The sequence below is a fragment of the Schistocerca gregaria genome, chromosome 3, assembly GCF_023897955.1.
Source record: "Schistocerca gregaria isolate iqSchGreg1 chromosome 3, iqSchGreg1.2, whole genome shotgun sequence".
NCBI classification, from domain to species: domain Eukaryota; kingdom Metazoa; phylum Arthropoda; class Insecta; order Orthoptera; family Acrididae; genus Schistocerca; species Schistocerca gregaria.
Window position 1 is genome coordinate 285544387 of NC_064922.1, and position 21210 is coordinate 285565596.

At 41.5% G+C, this 21210-nt stretch overlaps 1 long non-coding RNA gene across 1 annotated transcript; it reads right to left on the minus strand.

The window, feature by feature from the left end:
- Window positions 1-10173: 10173 nt before the first annotated feature.
- Window positions 10174-20953, minus strand: LOC126353761 (uncharacterized). Its single transcript, XR_007565199.1, has 3 exons — window positions 20852-20953; window positions 15773-15907; window positions 10174-10522 (listed from the first exon to the last, which is right to left on the minus strand). It is a non-coding gene; the product is annotated as an uncharacterized LOC126353761 (long non-coding RNA).
- Between the last annotated feature and the right edge of the window lie 257 nt (window positions 20954-21210).

Sequence of the window (21210 nt, forward strand, 5' to 3'; positions counted from 1 at the left end):
CTGCTTTAAACTTTAAACTACACAGGCACTGTTGTTTATGTTAAAGGCCCCTAGGAGACTATGTGGATGGATGGTATCTTTAAGTATGCAGCTATTCAGAATCTGGAATCATATGGCTGTTCAACCCTCCAGCAACTCAAAGAGAAGTATGGAGATGGACAAAATAGTGTTGTGTCTGCTTCAGAAAATGTGTAATTGGTTTTAAGCTGGGTGACAAATAAATGAATTTAAAACTAATGCAATGTGTTATTAATGAGATCACAATTCCAGTTTGTTTTCAACTACCATCAGCTTATACGAGTAAGATTATGAGGATATATTTTTGTTTAGTGTTCAACTTCATCCACATATTATGCCTATGGTCTTCTTCAAGCACAGGTTACATAATTTTAGACTGGTATCTTCTACATGTATTTGGAAACAGCCGCAATCACATGCTACCTGTTCTCAGAAACCTTCACATGCTTATCAAAATGTGAAATCCCAAATGGTCAGTCGGTGAACCCTGTTATCCTCATTTTTAAACATCTCAGTCTACTGCATTACTTTGACGGAATTGTGATTTGGCGTTTTGTAAACCAAAACAAGGTTATGGGATAACAAATATCTTCATAATTCATTCAATTAATCTTATAAAATACTTTCTTTAGTTCCATCATTAATAAAAATACAGAGAGAGCTATCCAATTTGAAATAAAAGTAACAATGAGTTCTTTTAAAAAATAATGCCTTTTATGCATGCCATAGAGATACGTTTTCTGACACTAAAAAGATATGTTTCCCATGAAAGCCATCAGTGGTACAATAAAAGAAAAATTACAATTCAGTTATTGCAATGTCATTTGATATACAGGGTGGTCCATTGATAGCGACCAGGCCAAATATCTCACAAAATAAGTGTCAAACGAAAAAACTACAAAGAACGAATCTCGTTTAGCTTGAAGGGGGAAAATAGATGGCACTATGGTTGGTGCGCTAGATGGCTGCCATAAGTCAAACGGAAATCAACTGCATTTTTTTAAAATAGAAACTCCATTTTTTTATTGCATAGTACGTAAAGAAATATGAATGTTTTAGTTGGACCAGTTTTTTCGCTTTGTGATAGATGGATGGCTGATCAAAATGCCCAATGGGCATGTGCTATGTATGCTGCTCAGTGTCCTAGATGACATCATCTAAATGTCTGGACTGTTCACTGGATAGTTACGTTATTTCAGGAAACAGGAAGTGTTCAGCCACATGTGAAATGTCAACCACAACCTGCAACAAATGATGATGCCCAAGTATGTGTTTTAGCTGCTGTCGTGGCTAATTCCACATCAGTAGCTGAAAACTGAGCGAGAATTGGGAATCTCAAAAACGTCAGTGTTGAGAATGCCACATCAACATCGATTGCACCCATACCATATTTCTAGGCACCAGGAATTGCATGGCAATGACTTTGACTGTCATGTACAGTTCTGCCACTGGGCAGAAGAGAAAATACGGGACAATGTCAGATTTTTTGCACGCATTCTATTTAGCGATGAAGCATCATTCACCAACAGTGGTAATGTAAACCAGTATAATATGCAGTATTGGGCAATGGGAAATTCACAATTGCTGCAACAAGTGGAACATCAGTGACCTTTGCAGGTTAATGTATGTTGCAGCATTATAGGGTAATTGGCCCCCATTTTATCGATGGCAATCTCAATGGTGCAATGAATGCTGATTTCCTACATAATGTTCTACCAATGTTACTACAAGATGTTTCACTGCATGACATAATGGCGATGTACTTCCAACATGATGCATGGTCCGGCACATAGCCTGCCTGGTCACAATCAATGGACCATCCTGTAGAGTCGAAAAGTCTTACATCCCCAGTGTCATTTGATGCAATGGAGAAATTCTGCAGCATAACTAGATTACACTAAAAACTGGGGACTCTGGCAGCTAGCAGCACGTGCAAGACTAATGCAGAAAAAAAAAAATAGAAACATTCCACATAGGAAAAATATCTTAAAAATGCTGTGACTTACCAAACAAAAAGCACTGGTAGATAGACACAATAAAAAACACACATACACACAAATTTCAACCTTTCGCAACCCAATGTTGCTTCATCAGGAAAGAGGGAATGAGAGGGAAAGACGAAAGGATGTGGGTTTTAAGGGAGAGGGTAAGGAGTCATTCCAATCCCAGGAGCAGAAAGACTTACCTTACGGGGAAAAAAGGACAGGTATACACTCACACACACACACACACACACACACACACACACACACACACACACACACACACACACACACACACACATCTCCATCCACACACATATGTAACTAACAGCCTAATTAAATAAACATGTCTGAGTTTATTGTACAGAATGTGTGTGATGTAATGAAATATATAAAATAGAGAGAAACATTCCACACGGGAAAAATATATTAAAAACGAGAAAGCGCTGGTAGATAGACACAATAAAAAACACACAAACACACACACAAATTTCAAGCTTTCGCAACCCAATGTTGCTTTATCAGGAAAGACGGAAGGAGAGGGAAAGACGAAAGGATGTGGGTTTTAAGGGAGAGGGTAAGGAGTCATTCCAATTCCAGGACCAGAAAGACTTACCTTAGGGGGAAAAAAGGACACGTATACACTCGTACACACACACACATGTCCATCCACACATATACAGACACAGACAGACATATGTAAAAGCAAAGAGGTTGGGCAGAGATGTCAGTCGAGGCAGAAGTACAGAGGCAAAGATGTTGTTGAACAACAAGTGATGTACGAAGGGCAGCAACTTGAAATTAGCAGAGGTTGAAGCCTGGTGGGTAACAGGAAGAGAGGATATATTGAAGGGCAAGTTCCCATCTCCAGAGTTCTGATAGGTTGGTGTCAGTGGGAAGTATCCAGATAACCCGGACGGTGTAACACTGTGCCAAGATGTGCTGGCCATGCACCAAGGTATGTTTAGCCACAGTGTAATCCTCATTACCAACAAACACTGTTTGCCTGTGTCTGTTTGTGCGAATGGACAGTTTGTTGCTGGTCATTCCCATATAGAAGGCTTTACAGTATAGGCAGGTCAGTTGGTAAATCACGTGGGTGTTTTCACACGTGGCTCTGCCTTTGATCGTGTACACCTTCCGGGTTACAGTACTTGAGTAGGTGGTGGTGGGAGGGTGCATGGGACAGGTTTTACACCGGGGGCAGTTAAAAGGGTAGGAGCCACATTCAGAGTCTGATCCAGTTCCGGAAAGTGTCCTGTCACAAGTGAGGGACTTTTGGGGTTCTTCTGTGGAAGGTTCCATTTCCTCATCCCCTCAAACCCAGAACCTTCCACAGAAGAACCCCAAATGTCCCTCACTTGTGACAAGACACTTTCCGGGACTGGATCAGACTCTGAATGTGGCTCTCCAGCAGGGATATGACTTCCTCAAATCCTGCCCTGAAATGAGATCCATTCTTCATCAAATCCTCCCCACTCCACCAAGAATGTCTTTCCGCCATCCACCTAACCTTCATAACCTTTAGGTTCATCCCTATGAAATACCCAAACCACCTTCCCTACGCTCTGGCTTGTACCCTTGTAACCGCCCCCTGTGTAAAACCTGTCCCATGCACTCTCCCACCACCACCTACTCCAGTCCTGCAACCCGGAAGGTGTACACAATCAAAGGCAGATCAAAGACATGTCTGCTTGTGTCTGTGTATGTGCGGATGGATATGTGTGTGTGAGAGAGTGTATACCTGTCCTTTTTGCCCCGTAAGGTAAGTCTTTCTGCTCCCGGGATTGGAATGACTCCTTACCCTCTCCCTTAAAACCCACATCCTTTCGTCTTTCCCTCTCATTCCTTCTTTCCTGATGAAGCGACATTGGGTTGCAAAAGCTTGAAATTTGTGTGTGTTTGTGTGTTTTTTATTGTGTCTATCTACCAGCACTTCCTCGTTTGGTAAGTCACAGCATTTTTTAAGATATTTTTCCCATGTGGAATGTTTCTATATATACATTTTTTTCTGCATTAGTCTTGCACATGCTGTTAGCTGCCAGAGTCACCAGTTTTTAGTGTAATCTAGTTATGCTGCAGAATTTCTCCATTGCATCAAATGACACTGGGGATGTAAGACTTCTCGACTCTACAGGGTGGTCCATTGATTGTGACTCTCATATGCTAAGTAAGTTGTTTCCACTTTCTCGCAAGTGTGAAACTACTCTTCAGTATATTGCTCATTTGAATACTTTGAAAAAAAGATATCAGTAAGGAAATTGGATGATAACTGTTTAAGTCTGACTTGTCACCTTTCTTATGGAGAGGTTTAATAATTGTATATTTTAACCTGTCTGAAGAAATTCTCTCTGCTAGTGATTCATTGCATACAGGTTGTTACAAAAAGGTACGGCCAAACTTTCAGGAAACATTCCTCACACACAAATAAAGAAAACATGTTATGTGGACATGTGTCCGGAAACACTTAATTTCCATGTTAGAGCTCATTTTAGTTTCGTCAGTATGTATGATCAATGGAGCACGTTATCATGATTTCATACTGGAAACTCTACCTGTGCTGCTAGAACATGTGCCTTTACAAGTACGACACAACATGTGGTTCATGTACGATGGAGCTCCTGCACATTTCAGTCAAAGTGTTTGTACGCTTCTCCACAACAGATTCGGTGACCGATGGATTGGTAGAGGCTGACCAATTCCATGGCCTCCACGTTCTCCTGACCTCAACCCTCTTGACTTTCATTTATGGGGGCATTTGAAAGCTCTTGTCTACGCAACCCCAGTACCAAATGTAGAGACTCTTCGTGCTCGTATTGTGGACGGTTGTGATACAATCCGCCATTCTCGAGGGCTGCATCAACACATCAGGGATTCCATGCGACAGAGGGTGGATGCATATATCCTCGCTAACGGAGGACATTTTGAACATGTCCTGTAACAAAGTGTTTAAAGTCACGCTGGTACATTCTGTTGTTGTGTGTTTCCATTCCATGATTAATGTGATTTGAAGAGAAGTAATAAAATGAGCTCTAACATGGAAAGTAAGCGTTTCCGGACACATGTCCGCATAACATATTTTCTTTCTTTGTGTGTGAGGAATGTTTCCTGAAAGTTTGGCCATACCTTTTTGTAACACCCTGTATATCGCTAAGGTCATTACTTGTTAACTTGGAAGAACTTTTCAGAATTCTGTGTGAAATTCCAAAACACCACATGAGTTATACAAATATACGCAATACACATTTCATTAAGTACACACAGAATGCAATCAGCAATCCACTCTCCCTCTCTCCCTCCCTCCCTCTCTCCCTCCCTCCCTCCCTCCCTCCCTCCCTCCCTCCCTCCCTCCCTCCCTCCCTCCTCTCTCTCTCTCTCTCTCTCTCTCTCTCTCTCTCTCTCTCTCTCTCTCTCTCTCTCTCACACACACACACACACACACACACACACACTTTTTACATATAAGTGCATTCACCTGAGTGAATAGTGTGATAATGGGAGCATTTCAGTCCTGTCCCCATCAATGACCTGCTTATCATCATGAGGTACAGACCAGTTTTCAGCTATGTTATAGTGTGCCTTTCATGGCCCTATGATAGAATACTAACTGGTTGCACTATATGAAGTGGCTGAGATGGAGCACCACCAACACTGCTGCACAGTCACTTGAAGTGGTCTTCATCCAGAAGAGCCACTGATGCCACATAAAGCACAATTTTTGCTTGCCTTCAGATGGCACCTATCACTGTATGGTGTGCGTGCATTTTCGATCTAAGACATAAAAACTCCTCAATCTGTGATCCGTTTTTCTCAGTTAGTATAAGGTAAATAACATTATCATGTGCAGGTGTTATACCATATGGATAATTGTCCACATATTGAGAAATGTCGAATGCTTTGGGGTGGCACTTTATTACTTTATATAGATTACAATCCTTCACTCAGTATACAGTGACAGAAAAAAATTGCACCACCAAAAAAATAATTAACATAGAGTAATGAAATGTTGGGAATACATTTGTCTAGATAACATATTTCAGTTATTAAGATTGCAAAATCAAATGTTAATGTAAGAGCAATATAACCCATTGCAAATGTGAAATGATGGTACAATAATAACCAGTGTAACTGCTAGAATGTTGAATGCAAGCATGCAAGTGTTCATGCATTGCTTTTTACAGTGCCACACATCAGTTTGTGGGATAGATTTCCATGCCTGTTGCACTTGGTCAACCCATATGGTGATGCTTAATGCTGGTTGAGGATAACACTGCATTTGTCATCCAATGATGTCCCATATGTGCTCAATTGGAAACAGTCTAGTGATTGAGGAGGCCAAGATAACATGTTGATATTCTGTAGAGCATGTTAGGTTACAACAGTGGAATGTGGGCAATCGTTATCCAGTTGAAAATGCCCCATGGAATGCTGTTCATGAATGTCAGTACAACAGATTAAATCACCACACTGATGTATAATTTTGCACTTTGGGTGCATGGGATAGCCATGAGAATGCTTCTGCTGCCATACAAAACCACACTCCAGACCATAACTCTAGGTGTATGTCCAGTGTTTGTAGCACATAGGTTGGTTGCAGGCCCTCACATAGCCTCCTCCTAAACACCACATACTCATCACTGGCATTGAGGCAGACCCAGATTTCATCAGAAAACACAACACACCTGCCTGACACCACTGAAGTCACAAAAAGCACTAGTTTAGCGTCAGTGGAATGCGTGGCACAGGGCATCTGGTTCAGAGCCGTCCTTGAAGTAAGTGATTTGTGATGGTTCATTGTATCACTGTCGTGCCAACTGGTGCTCAAACTGCTACTGCAGATGCAGTATGATACACCAGAGTCATTCCCCGAACATGATGCTCTCCCCTCTTGGTAATGTTACATGGCCATCCAGACCCCAGTCTTCTATCAACCATACATTCTTGTGACGACTACTGACAGCAGTTTTGTATGGTGGTTACATTCCAGCCAAGTCTTTCTGTAATATTGCAGACAGAATATCGAGCTTCTTGTCACCCTATTACACATCCTTGTTCAAACTCAGTGATGTGCTGATATTGGTGTTTTTGTCATCTTAAAGACATTATTGACTAACACCAACTCATCCCGTCCACTCTAAAAGGTAACTAATGCTCACAACCGTTACAGCATGTATTTAAAGTAAACTTGGTTTGCATCCTTGTAGTGGCAGTACTAGCACCACTCTTATGTGACTGGGGTGAAACATGGATAGACATCATCTTTCAGACGCTGAAACACGCCTCATAACTTTCGTTGATGTTGCGCAACTCCTTCTTGGTATTGCATTTTTTTCCTGTTAGTGTATGAAGCTGTCTGTATCTGTATAGAGTATCTTTGGGCGTGCAAAATGAGTTTTTGCAAACCTCTATTGAAACTGGCACATGTGAAGTTTGGGTAGGCACAGTATTTATCTACAAATAGATTTTGTGATTTCTACTGAAACATTCTCTAGAGGAAAATTGTTTTTGAAGATTGAGACCCATTTAAAATTTGGCGTTGTAATATAATTCTTTACACTGTAACACCCCTCTCATTGCATTCCTAAGTAAGTTTCATGCAGATGTTTCAAATTCTCCATTGTCTTGCCCAAAACAGCATTATTCATTCATTAATTTAAAAATTCCATTTAAAAAATCACAAGCCACTGGAGCCTTTATTTAAGTGTTAATATCATTATATTGCTTTAATCAGCATATCTGTTTGAAGGAGGTAGTTTGGGTGACTCTAATTAGATCCATTCCCAAACTGAGACACTGCTGGCGGTTTCTGTAATGCATGATGTATCTCTGAGTATCCCCCAGTGTTGTCATCAGCTAGGAGAGAGGACTGTCTCATGTAACTAGTCACTCCGGACATGGTGGCACATTGCTTTTATCTTTAAGTTGTTGTTCAAGTTCAGCCAGCATTTGAGAGATGAATGCTGCAACAACATAATGAATTGCATATAACACACGGTCTCTCTCTCTCTCTCTCTCTCTCTCTCTCTCTCTAACACACACACACACACACACACACACACACACACACACAAGTTGAAGAAGGAAAAAAAGTCACTACTTATATGGATGGTCAAATGCATGCATAGAATATCTCAACTTTAGTACTGAATATGAAACCAGCCTGACATGAGTGCTTGCTTTCAGAACAGGACTGACTGCAGAATATATCCATTGTGGATGTTAAAGTGCTGCAACCTGGAGAATGAATTCAACTGGCAGAATTGTGGTATTTATACAAATTCTGTTGACTGGTGGGAGAATCATGTCTGCAGCTACCCCGTGTAGAGATAGTGGGGGCATGTATTGTCAAATCAAAGGCAAGGAAGCACACCTGCTGACCAAATTTATCACAGGAGGTTAACTGCTGTTGGTATCTGAATGAGAATAATGAGATGTTTTCTCACTGTGCTGTCCTTTGAAATATCAGTGTCCTCAGAATAATAGCATGAAAAGCACACTTTAGGTTCATTAGAGTGAAATATTGTAGGGACTTGAATCTGTAGGAGTAAGAATATATGCATGGGAAAATTCTTTGACCTGTTAAGTCTGTACCAGATCAGAGAGACATAACACATTCGTCATGGGACTGCACATCTTCTAGCCAGGAAAGTCAGTGTAAATGCTGTGGCTTTAAGGACTTAGTAGCACTGAAATATGTTTTGGAAATGGAAGGCAAGTGCAGCAGACACCCCCCATCACCTTTGAAAGGGGTCTGCAGCCCCTTTGATGCTGTCATAGTGAGACAGTTTACAGTATGTTCCCATCTACAGATCACCAGTGCTAGCTGTATAAACTTCTGTGTATTTAACTCAAATATTTTTGCGAGGTTTCTGGTTGACATGAGGGTGGCATGCTCAAACACTGCAGGGAAGCATTGGTGCAATTCATCAGCAAGTCGATACCTCCACTAAAACATCAGCAGTGGTTTTCCAAGACATCCATCAGCAGCTCCCTATCTCGCCAAGTAATTGACAACCAGTTGCACTGGCGCATTGCCAGTGACGGATTGCTGTCCTACAGGCTGGGTCAGGGATTTTCTCCCCTCAGGGCTGGGTGTTGTGTTCTCTTCATCATCATTTCATCCCCATCTGGTGCACAGGTCGTCCATCGAATGTAATAAGACCTGCACCAAGGTGGCCAGACCTGCCCCATAAGGGGCCTCCTGGCCAATGACGCCAAACACTCATTTCCATTTCATTGTCGTGAGAATGAAGGCAGTGGCATGGCAGGGTGCACACTGCAGACGAGCAAGGAGTGCAGCTGTGCATGCAGATGTGTGGGGGACTCTGTGTGCCCACAGCTGCCAGCCTACTGCATTCAGCCATGAAATGGCGTGGTGCACAGATGCATGGATGTTGCGCTACACTTGACGACTGTGAGCACTCCTCGCTTATTGCAACAATCCATTGGGGTATGTGGCTCAGCCTTCACAATTCCTGGTGCATGTTCAGCACCTACACACTATCTAAACAATTTGATTCCTTCTTCCCTGCAACTCCTATTACAGTGAGAGAGAAAACCTGTAGTATGGGCTATCATTCTGTGTTCTGTGTTCTGTGTTCTGTGTTCTGTGGTAGGAATTTGTCTGGGCTGTGCACCCATGTGTATTGTGCATGCCAGTTAGCTCACATAGAATGAGTGTAAATGCAGCCTCACTAAAGTGTGAATGTGCGTCTTGTAGGAGGTATGCAATATCATTTCCAAATGATTTCGTCAGTCAACTTTCAGCATAGGATATATGTCACAGGAAGCCCACAACACTTGGATGCAGTACAACAGTTTATTAATTTGTTAGCAGTTTCGGTTATTGACCTTCTTCTGGCACGTGAGTCAATGTCAGAAAGTAGAAACGACAACAAAATCTCATGTGCAGAACATTGTGTGGAAATGAAATACAAAAACAAATTTTAGGAAGAACTTGGCTACTGCAACTCACACATTAATCATGCTGAATCATACTATCATATTAACTGTCAGTTTCATGAGTAACAATATAGAACAATACTTTTCATACATCAACACTTTTCATCATGCACACACAAGAAGGAAGCTGGCCATATATAGTCAAGACATAGCATGAGAAGCTTGTAACCTCAATGACAACACCAAGAAGACGCCCAGCCAATATAAATTATGACATACAAAGATAATTTTAATAGAAAAACAACCATAAATACACCAATTACAGTACAGTCATAAGTAAAAATGTACAAAAACCACAAATATCAGTTATCAAAAACAGTTGGTGTCATGGCGAGAGGCATCATGTAATCAGCTAATTGCTCACCACATGTCAACTTCAACTGAGTTGAAACACTGGTTGCTAAGAGCTCCTTGCTGTGGTGCACAGATATTCTGTGGTTTTCGATATTCTATTTTAGATTATTCTGTTGTTGACTGTTTACTAGATTCTTGCTCTTCCCTACAGTCAATTATTGTTTCCTCCAGTTGTATTAGTTCTGCTTCCATGTTTCTTATCGTTCCTGTAATTTGGAAGCACTCTAATTAGGAAAATAAAATGTACTTAATGTCAGCACCACCTAAATGCAATTCTTCGACAATAAGAACATGAAATTAAGCCAGAAGCCTCGTGGACAGCAAGACCTGTGACAGTGGTGACAATGACGTAATTTGTGGTATGATACAATACAATTTACAAGGCTCAAGAACATTGCATTCAATAACAGAAACATTTCAGCGGCAGATGCATCCACAATCTCAAGACTGACAGTGCAGCTGCCACCATTCTGGCTCCACAGCCCCAAAACTTGAGGCACACACACATTACGTGGCACCCATGTGATAATTACCATGATTTAAATGTAAGAATGACCCCAGACCACTATCTGGTGCCTCTGCTGCAGGATTATAACCATGTACTGTGTGTAAAACAGGTATTTAGTGTGTTACATTGTGCCAGTGTGACAGCTGATTCCATCAAGATTGCTTTAGCACTTAGTCAAATGGATCACTGATATGTTTCCAAAGTGCAGGGCAGTATAATCTTACCACCTGACACAGAAGTGTACCTGAAACTCAAGATGGTATTAATACGATGAGTATCAGTGTCACAAGAAGAGAGAGTGCATTAAGTACTAACAAAAGAGGATATTGGGGACAAGAAACCATTACAATATCTCCATCGCTTGAGGAGTAAAGTCAACATAAGCCCAATGTCAGACACACTACGTCATACCTTGTGGAGCAACAAACTGTCAGCTCAGGTGAAACTATCATCGCATCGCAAACGGATATGCCACTCGATGCTGTAGCTGATCTGCCTCACCTTATTCAAGATGCAACTGTACCTGCCTCCTATTCTGATGGTATGTAATAGTGTTTTGTTGGGAACCAGACCAAACTGTGACAGTCTACTGGATGAAGTTGAGGCATTGAACAAACAGCTGAATGACAGCTACTTGAACAAGATCGATGCCCGCAGTAAATAGATGTGTAAGTTGGTTGCCAGTCTGAACATTACAAGACAGTCCAGACAGGAAGCACCAAGTTACTCTTCATCAAACTCACCCTGCTCCGCCGACAGGCAGTTAGCCAGCATATGCCAGCATCGCGAGTGATATGGAGATCAGGCACTAAATGTAATCTGCCAACCATAAATGTCAGACGGAGGTAGATGCATCAGGTCATCTTTCTGTATGGATTACAAGTAGGGGTGAACATTTTTGATAATGTGGGGTCTAGTCTCAGCATTCTGCTGTGGGACAAGCTACACAAGTACCACTCGGCCACCACATTTCAACTGTCAGCCACTAACAGGTCTGCTATTGTGCAGCATTTGGAACTGGACCTGAGACTGAGGTATGCTTTGGCATGGAACTTTATAATTGCAGATGTGACAGAGCCTATCATTGAAGCAGATCTCTCACTGCATTTTTGCCTGATTCCTCACATTGCTAATGCACAGCAGCTGAACACTGTCACTGGGCAGTCCACCACTGGGTTCCAGTGTCATGTTGCCACATTTGAAGCCAAGGTGACCCAGGCTACAGGAAATGGATATGCCAAGCTCATCAACCGGTTGCCTGCTCTCACAATGCCTTGACAGGTATGTCATGATACCGTGCACCACATTAATATGACAGCAGACTCTCTGACTTCATGCACGCCCAGAGTATTAGCTCCCAACCAGTATGTAATTGCTAAGTCAAATCCTGACCCTACACTGACTGAGAGCGTTATCCTTCTTTCTAAAGGGCCATGGTCATCACCTTTGCATTTGGTTCCAAAAAAGAACAGTGCGTGGCACCCATGTGGTAATTACAATGCTTTAAATGTAAGAATGATCCCAGACCACTAGCCGGTGCCTCTGCTGTAAGATTATAACCTTCCACTGTGTGGAAAACAGGTATTTAGTGTGTCAGATTGTGCCAAAGCTTACACACAAATCCCAGTTACTGAGAGAGGCATTCCAAAGATAGCCATTATACCACCTTTTGGTTTGTTCGAAAGCTCGTTCAAGACTTTCAAAATGAGAAACACCGCAAAAACATGACAACAATTCATTGATTCACTGTTATGGGGATTATCATGTTGTTTCACCTACCTGGATGACATACAAGTATTTTCAGGAATGCCAGAGGAACATGAGCAGTATCTCACAAAAGTTTTTTAGCGACTTGATGCATTTGGCATTGTCCTGAACTTCCCTATGTGTGTGTTTGGAAATCTGGAGATAATGTTTCCAGACCACCTTATCTCACAGCAGGCTCATGCCCTTTTCCAGTGAAAGTTGAAGACATTTTGAACATTCCTCTTCCAAAGACAATGAACACCTTATAGCAATTTCTTGAGTGCTGAGTTTCTATCCTTTCCATCTGCCATATGTGACAGAACTTCAAGAACCATTTATGGCTGTTCTGACTGGTCCATAAACAAAACGCATGACAGCTCTGCAGTTGTCACAGTCAATAACAGATGCCTTTGAGCCATCAAAAAAAAAAAAAAAAAATTATAGTGGAGCACTGCTTCTCACCTATTATTCTTTAGATGTACCCTCATGCTAGAGCTCGATGCTAGCCAGGTAGCCATTGGTGCAGCATTAAAATAGTTTGTTAATGAGCCCTGGCAGACTCTTGCTGTTTTGTCTTGGAAAATGCCCCCAGCTCAGCAAAAATGGAGAAAATATTTCGATCCACAGTTGGAGGTAAGAGTATGCATGGTCTAGATGGACCACAAACCTCTGACCTCCATCTTTGGCAACAATACAAATGCTCTGAGGCAGTTTAATCATCTGGAATTAATGGCTCAATTTTCCACTGGCATTAAACATATCTCAGAATTAAGCAATGTAGTAGCAGACCATTTCTCACTCATCAACGCAAGTGTGGAGACCATAAAATTCGCACAACTGGCTCCAGCACAACAGTCTGACCAATAAATCTGAGATTACGTGACTCTTACTATGGCAGGCCTCAGGCCTGCTGCTCACACTCATTGACATACCAGAGGCAAACAATAAGGTGTATTGTGATGCCTCCAATGAAAAAAACTCACCTTTTTGTTCCAGCAGATATGCACAAAGAAGTATTCTGTAGCATCCACAATTTATGTCATCCTGGAATTATGGCAGTGATGGAGCTCACATCTAATCATTACATGTGGCTTGGGATATAGAAGCATTGCTGTCAGTGTTATCATGCATATGTGAGCTGCCAATGCAGCAAAGCTTCACATCATGTTCATGCACAAGTAGAAAAATTCCCAGACAGAACTAAGAGGCTTGCCCAAATATGTATTGACATCATGTGGCTGCTACCACCATCAGAAGGTCAACAAGATTTGCTAACCATTGTAGTAGATTGAAATGTTGGCCAGAAGCTATTCCTATAGATGATATCTCTGCCGAGATGTTAGCTGCTGCTTTTATGTCCAACTGAGTCACTCGCTTCTGATGTGCAGTGGAAATAACAAGTGACAGAGGATGCCCATTTGAGTCCAATTTGTTTACACAGTTGAACAAGTTTTGTAGCATTTCATGACACATATCAGCAATTTATCATCCAACCAGCAATAGCATGGTCAAGTGGTGGCACCAGTTCCTAAAACTTGCCCTCCCACCCTCATGTGCCTTGAATCGAATGGACAACAGCCCTACCATTAGTTCCACCAGGGTTCTTCACCTTAAGCAAACTGGATCTCTGTGCAGCCCCAGATGAATTGGTCTATGGAGAAATGCAACTGCTGACAGGTTAGTTTGTTGATCTGGATTCCTCAATGGGGGACATATTGCAATCATCGGAGTTCATAGCGCATTTGAGAGATCTCCTGCATTCAACTGCATCCCGCATCATGATGCAGCATACAGCAAACATTTGTCCATGGAGAGTTGAAGTGTTGCACCCATATCATCCCATGAAAAGATAGAATCAAGCCAGTGCTCACACCACCATATACTGGATCACACCACGTAGTAGCAAGACAAGATAAGATGATGGAAATTTTAGTTAATGGCAAGAGAAATACTATGTCTATTGACAGTGTTATCCAGCATTTGTCTTGGAATAATCTTTATTCACTTTCCTCTATGCTGATCAGTGCCATCATTTGACAGCAGACAGCCATCTCCTGTAATCTCACTTCCAGCAGGATTCAAGGAAGGCATCTGAGGCAATTACTGAAGATGACACTCCATTTTCCCATGGGGGTGGGGTGGGGAGGGGGGGGGGGGTGAGTGGTGACAGGTGTCACTGCATGATCTACTGATCACTTATGATGTGTCAGCTGTGGTCATGTGCTGGCCACTAGGATCAGTCCCTGCTGTGGCTCACAGACATTCTGCGGTTGTTGACTGCTATATTTTAGAATATTCCATCGTTGACTATTTACTTAGATTCCAGCTGTTAGCTTCACTCAACGAGTGACAGACACAAGCAGACATCAAGACTTACCGAGCGGGGAAGCGCCGGCAGACAGGCACATGAACATGTGTCTGTGTATGTGTGGATGGATATATGTGTGTGTGTGTGTGTGTGCGAGTGTACACCTGTCCTTTTTTTCCCTAAGGGAAGTCTTTCCGCTCCCGGGATTGGAATGACTCCTTACCCTCTCCCTTAAAACCTACATCCTTTCGTCTTTCCCTCTCCTTCCTGAAGAAGCAACCATCGGTTGCGAAAGCTAGTAACTCTGTGTGTGTGTTTGTGTGTTTTGTTCATGTGCCTGTCTGCCGGCGCTTTCCCGCTCGGTAAGTCTTGGAATCTTTGTTTTTAATATATTTTTCCCATGTGGAAGCTTCTTTCTATTTTATTTACACTTATGAAATTTGTTGTTAATAATCCAGCCCAGTTCAAAAGTAATAGCAGTGTGCATAGCTACAACACCAGGAGAAAGGATGATCTTCACTATGCAGGGTTAAATCTGACTTTGGCACAGAAGGGGGTAAATTATGCTGCCACAAAAGTCTTTGGTCACCTACCAAACAGCATCAAAAGCCTGACAGATAGTCAACCAACATTTAAAAATAAATTAAAAGAATTTCTAGATGACAACTCCTTCTACTCATTGGCTGAATGTTTAGATACAAATTAAGGGAGGGAAAAAAACTAACTTAAGCATTAGTGACATGCAATATTTTGTGTAATGTAATATCTTGTAGAGACACCTTTCATTAATCTGACACGTTCCACATCATTACGAAGTGTTGTATTCATGATCTATGGAACAAGTATTAATCTAATCTAATCTAATCTAATACCACCAACCTCAATAATACTTACATAATGGACGCACTGAGGATGAGAACGGCACTGCTGCTGCTGCGTGTTTCGGCATGTTCACCCTTCTAAAGTTTTACATGGCTGGGAGAAAATGTTGCTTCAGCCTCCATTACCGAGTACTATTCATCACAACGTCTGCAACGTGTTTAAGAAAATTTGTAGTAAAATATCATCTTTGCTTTCAAGTATAGAAGGAAAAAATACATTTGATTCTACAGCCAATTCATTGCTGTCACTTGAGTCGTCATATGTACTACTGAAAATGGTTACTAATTGTTAATTTAAGTGATGACAATGAATACGTACAGTGCTACAAGTTCTGAGAACTGATGTATCTGTTTATATTTTGAGCACATTCATTACCTCACTACTAAGGGATACAGGTTACTGTTTGATGGATTGGTGTATTCAGGAAATCTACCCAATCTAGATGATCTGAAGATGCTGGAGCTAATTATTCCTGAATATGTCATGACGCTTCGGTTTGGAAACTATGAATTCAACAAGGAGAATGATAATGAGAGTGCTAATGCATACCACCAGTTTTATTTGGTTAGATCTAAAAATGTATGTAAGCTGATGTTTGAAATGTGTAACAAAATTACAGAAAGAGCCTGTTGTTTGAACATATTTTATTATCATGTGTTTCCTAAGGAATTGATACCAGTGTTAAGTGATATTTCACACAGCTTTCATTGGCTACCTCAAGTGTTTAAGAGTGACATGCTTTTTTCTTAGCAAAATTATTTGAATGCATAATGTCAAACAGATGGACCTAAAATATGCTGTCACTCTAGCTTAACAAGTTGGTGGAAGGATGCTGTTGCATCTGTTTCTGTATATACTTGTGTTTAAGAAACAAACACCTTACTTATTGAGCTACAGTGACTGCACAGCTTTATAAGCTACTAAATCACATTTAATGACAGGATGGGGTTGGGGAAAAATTAAAACAATTTTGTAAGAAAATATTATTTTATTAAATTATTAAATATTTCCATACACTATTATTCAAAACTATCCAAAAATGTTATTCTCTTTTTTCTCTATCTAGAGCATTACATTGCAGTATCTCACAAATAACTGTTTCATATATGCTTTAAATACACATTGTATCACAGACAAACAGATGTGAGCAACAAAAAAACCTCTTCATTCCATCTGTAAATTACACTTTAATGGGTTTAATACTTATTGGGGTGACAGGAGCTGACTCTGGCACTGTGTGGACACATGAATTTATACAATAGCTCACACACATAGAATGCAGCTTTGACATACAGCTGCCAGTGACTCAGCATGTCTTTCATAATCTGTAATGCACCACACAAGTTCATAACACTCAAATGACGTAAATAAACAGGGAAGATAAACCACATTTCACACCATGTTTAACACTCTCAATTTCCATTGCTACATAGCAATCACTGTCTGCTCCTATACCTATGTTTGTCAGTAAAATTATATCTGCTGGTGAATAACAGTACACTAGGACCACTTAGCTGTGGCCTGGGAAGTGCTGGTGCAGAGAATGGTTGTGTGACCTGGTCTGAAATGTTAGGTAACCCACTTGCATGTTACTGCAGCTCAGCGAGTGATGGTGCAGGGAAGAGGTGTATGTCCTCAGCTATTGGTATATCAGGGGGCTGTTGCACTACTGAAAAGGAAAAATCGTAAGTATTTGTGAAAATACATAGGATATTGAACAATGAATAATGAGTGAGGAATGGGTCAATACACACACAAAAAAAAATGTTTTGCATCACCTCGGTTCCAAGAGTTCCAGAACCTGCACAGAAAATTGGAATAGAGGTCAACATAAACATCATTCCTGCCCTGTTTATTGCTCATGAAAACCACACATTGCATGTTGTACCACCATACAGTGAGACCTCTAGAGATGGTGGTCCAGATTACTGTACACACCAGTACCTCTAATACCCAGTAGCACGTCCTCTTGCATTGACACATTCCTGTATTCGTGATGGCACGCTATCCACAAGTTCATCAAGGCACTGTTGGTCCAGATTGTCCCACTCTTCAACGGTGATTTGGTGTAGATCCCTCAGAGTGGTTGGTAGGTCATGTCATCTGTAACAGCACTTTTCAATCTATCCCAGGCATGTTCAATAGGTTTCATGGTTGCAGAACATGTTGGCCACTCTAGTCGAGCAATGTCATTATCCTGAAGGAAGTAATTCACAAGATCTGCATGATGGGGGTGCGAATTGTCATCCACGAAGACGAATGCCTCACCAATATATGGTTGCACTATTGGTCGGAGGATGGCATTCACATATTGTACAGTCGTTATGGCGCCTTCCATGACCAACAGTGGCGTACGGCGGCCCCACATAATGTCACCCGAAAACAGCAGGGAACCTCCTCCTTGCTGTACTCGCTGGACAGTGTGTCTAATGCGTTCAGCCTGACCGGGTTGCCTCCAAACACATGTCCGACGATTCTTTGGTTGAAGGCATATATGACACTCATCAGTGAAGAGAACGTGTTGCCAATCCTGAGCGGTCCATTTGGCATGTTGTTGGGCCCATCTGTACCACGCTGCATGGTGTTGTGGTTGCAAAGATGGACCTCACCATGGATTTTGGGAGTGAAGTTGGGCATCATGCAGCCTTTTGCACACAGTTTGAGTCACAACACGACATGCTGTGGCTGCACGAAAAACGTTATTCAACATGGTGGCGTTGCTGTTGGTTTCCTCTGAGCCATAATCCATAGGTAGCGGTTATCCACTGCAGTAGCAGCCCTTGGGCGGCCTGAGTGAAGCATGCCATTAACAGTACATATCTCTCTGTATCTCCTCCATGACCAAACATCACTTTGGTTCACTCCTAGGCACCTGGACGCTTCCCTTGTTGAGAACCCTTCCTGGCACAAAGTAACAATGCGGACGCCGTCGAACCACGGTACTGACTGACTGGGTATGCTTGAATTACACACAACACAAGAAGTGTACCTCCTTCCTAGTGGAATGACTGGAACTGATCGCTGTCGGACCCTCTCTGCCTAATAGGCGCTTCTCATGCGTGGTTGTTTAGATCTATGGGTGGGTTTAGTCACCTCACTGTAGAGTCAAAAGGACTGTGTCTGTAATACAATGTCTTATCTTCAGGAGTTCTGGGAATCGGGGTGATGCAATACTTTTTTTGATGTGTGTATTTACAGGTCAGTTTTTTCGTCTGTTATTCTGTTTGATGCTGATCTCTACTGCTCGTAATGCTTCATGATGATCCTTTCGCTGCAGTGTTCAGATGTTAGTGATGCACAATTTGCCTAGAGAAAGGAGTAGCGAAGGAGAGAAAAATGGAGGGGAAGGGTGTGAGAACATCGTCCACAGACAAGTTTTGCATACCAGTGTATCTAATCTGTTCACCATACCTCCAAGAAAAGCCCGATGGTATGTCTGCTAATCAACTTACTTGAATAATCATTTTGTTCTCTGCTTTCCACAACGATTTTAGAATTTCTTTGGGGCCAATGAGATTGTGTCCTGGATTGCCTGTGGTAAGAAAAGGCCTTAAGGACGAACTGCAGCAAGCATAACAAAACTTAATGTGGCGACCTAAAGGCACCAGAAATGTGGAAAATTCTTGTTTCCAGTACTGCATTATAAATGGCAGATGCTGGCACACCCACATGTAGGGGGCCGGGGTGAGGGGGTGGGGCAGGGGACACTCACCCTACTCCCACTCCCCCCCCCCCCAAAAAAAGTTTTGGTTTATATTAGATACAATAGTAACTTTCTAGTATCAAAATATTTTCGTAATATTATTCATTCTCGATTATGCCTGAAAACCAAGTGACAGGGTTTCCAGGTGTATAGAAGTTGATTAAAAAATATTGAAACAAAACTCTTTCAAAGAGGAGGATGTTGACTCCCATTCTTGGAGATAAGGACGTGACCTTGACCTTAGGTAATGTTCATTGTTTTAGAGCAACGTTGTCTCGTTTCCTCACTATTCACATTTTGCAGTCGAGTAGTTTTGGAATTCCAGCTTTCCCTGCAGTTTCCTGCATATGGAGCTCGATTCATGTTGTTTTAGTGCCGACAGGGCTCACGAGTGGGACATTCGGTTCTGCATTTAATTTTGCAGTTGCCCCCTTACTTTGTGTCAAAATCCTCTGCAATGAATGTCAGTCATGATTACTCAATACACATTTTCATCCACACTGTGACTTCGTGGATAATGGTTTTCCTCATTCCCGGTCTGCGTTATAAATCTTCAACACGATGTCTCTTGAAAGATCAAGCACTTCAACTACCTTGGTTACAGACGCACCCACCATACGAGTCCCAACAACTTGCGTACTTCGAATTCACTTAGCTCCGACATGGTGCATTCACAACACATATCACTGTTCTGACCACGTCTGACACTTGCAGTGCATTGAGGACACTGCACGGGTACTGCTGGTGATAAAATACAACAGCACAAACTGGAGGCTTGGCTAGCATCTGCATTTATGTTCATGCATGCATATCTTAAGGTGTTTTCATATTCTTGTCCCACCCCTGTACATGGTATATAAAGCCACGCATTGCTACCACTTTTCTGTTGTTAATCAATTTCACAGAAACACACACTCCAAATGAGGCATATTATTTCTTCAAAAAGACATTACATATCGAATTTTCAATAGGATTAGCTGCATTTCCGGTTACTAAAGGTGTTCTATTTCGACCAAGAGAGATCCATATAAAAGCTGACGGACAACGTAATTCGGGAAAAACGTTGGAAGTCCTTGTCCGTTTACTGTGGGATGTATGTAAAGTTACAAAGCAAATGAAACATTTCTGTTACCATACGCAGGTAGAAAATCAGGGGTGAAGATTGTGAAATTCGCAGTTTGTTTGAAAGAAGCGATTACTCTGATTTTGTGGCATATTTTAATGAAGTATTGTAGTGCAGTATCGTGCGAGTTGATATTTCTCTGCTTCAGACACTATTACAGTAAATGAGCAATGGTTTACAACCAGGAATAAGTAAATAATCCCTAATCACAGTACACAATGATGGAAACTTCTTGCCTAATAATAATACGGCTATCGATACTCACTATACGAATCAATAGGTACGATGAATTTTTATGCTCAGAGACCAGAGTTCTACATCCAACCGGTTATAAAAATCAAGGAGGCTAGAAGTAAATCCCCTTAACAGAGTTGGTTTTTCAAAATATTCTAACCTCCTTGGCCTACGACGAATCTAAACTGCACTCGCAGATTTTTTTTTTTTTTTTAAGTTTCCGTGAATGGCGTGTTCTGTTGCACAATAATCTCTGACTGTAGATTTTGTTGTAATCAAAGCGAAGAGTTTTTTGACTATTATTTTTATTTTTGGAATTTGGTGATTTTTTATTGTAAGGTAGAAGATCTGATTTTATTTGAATGTGTTGCGAAAAACTGTGACTTGTGA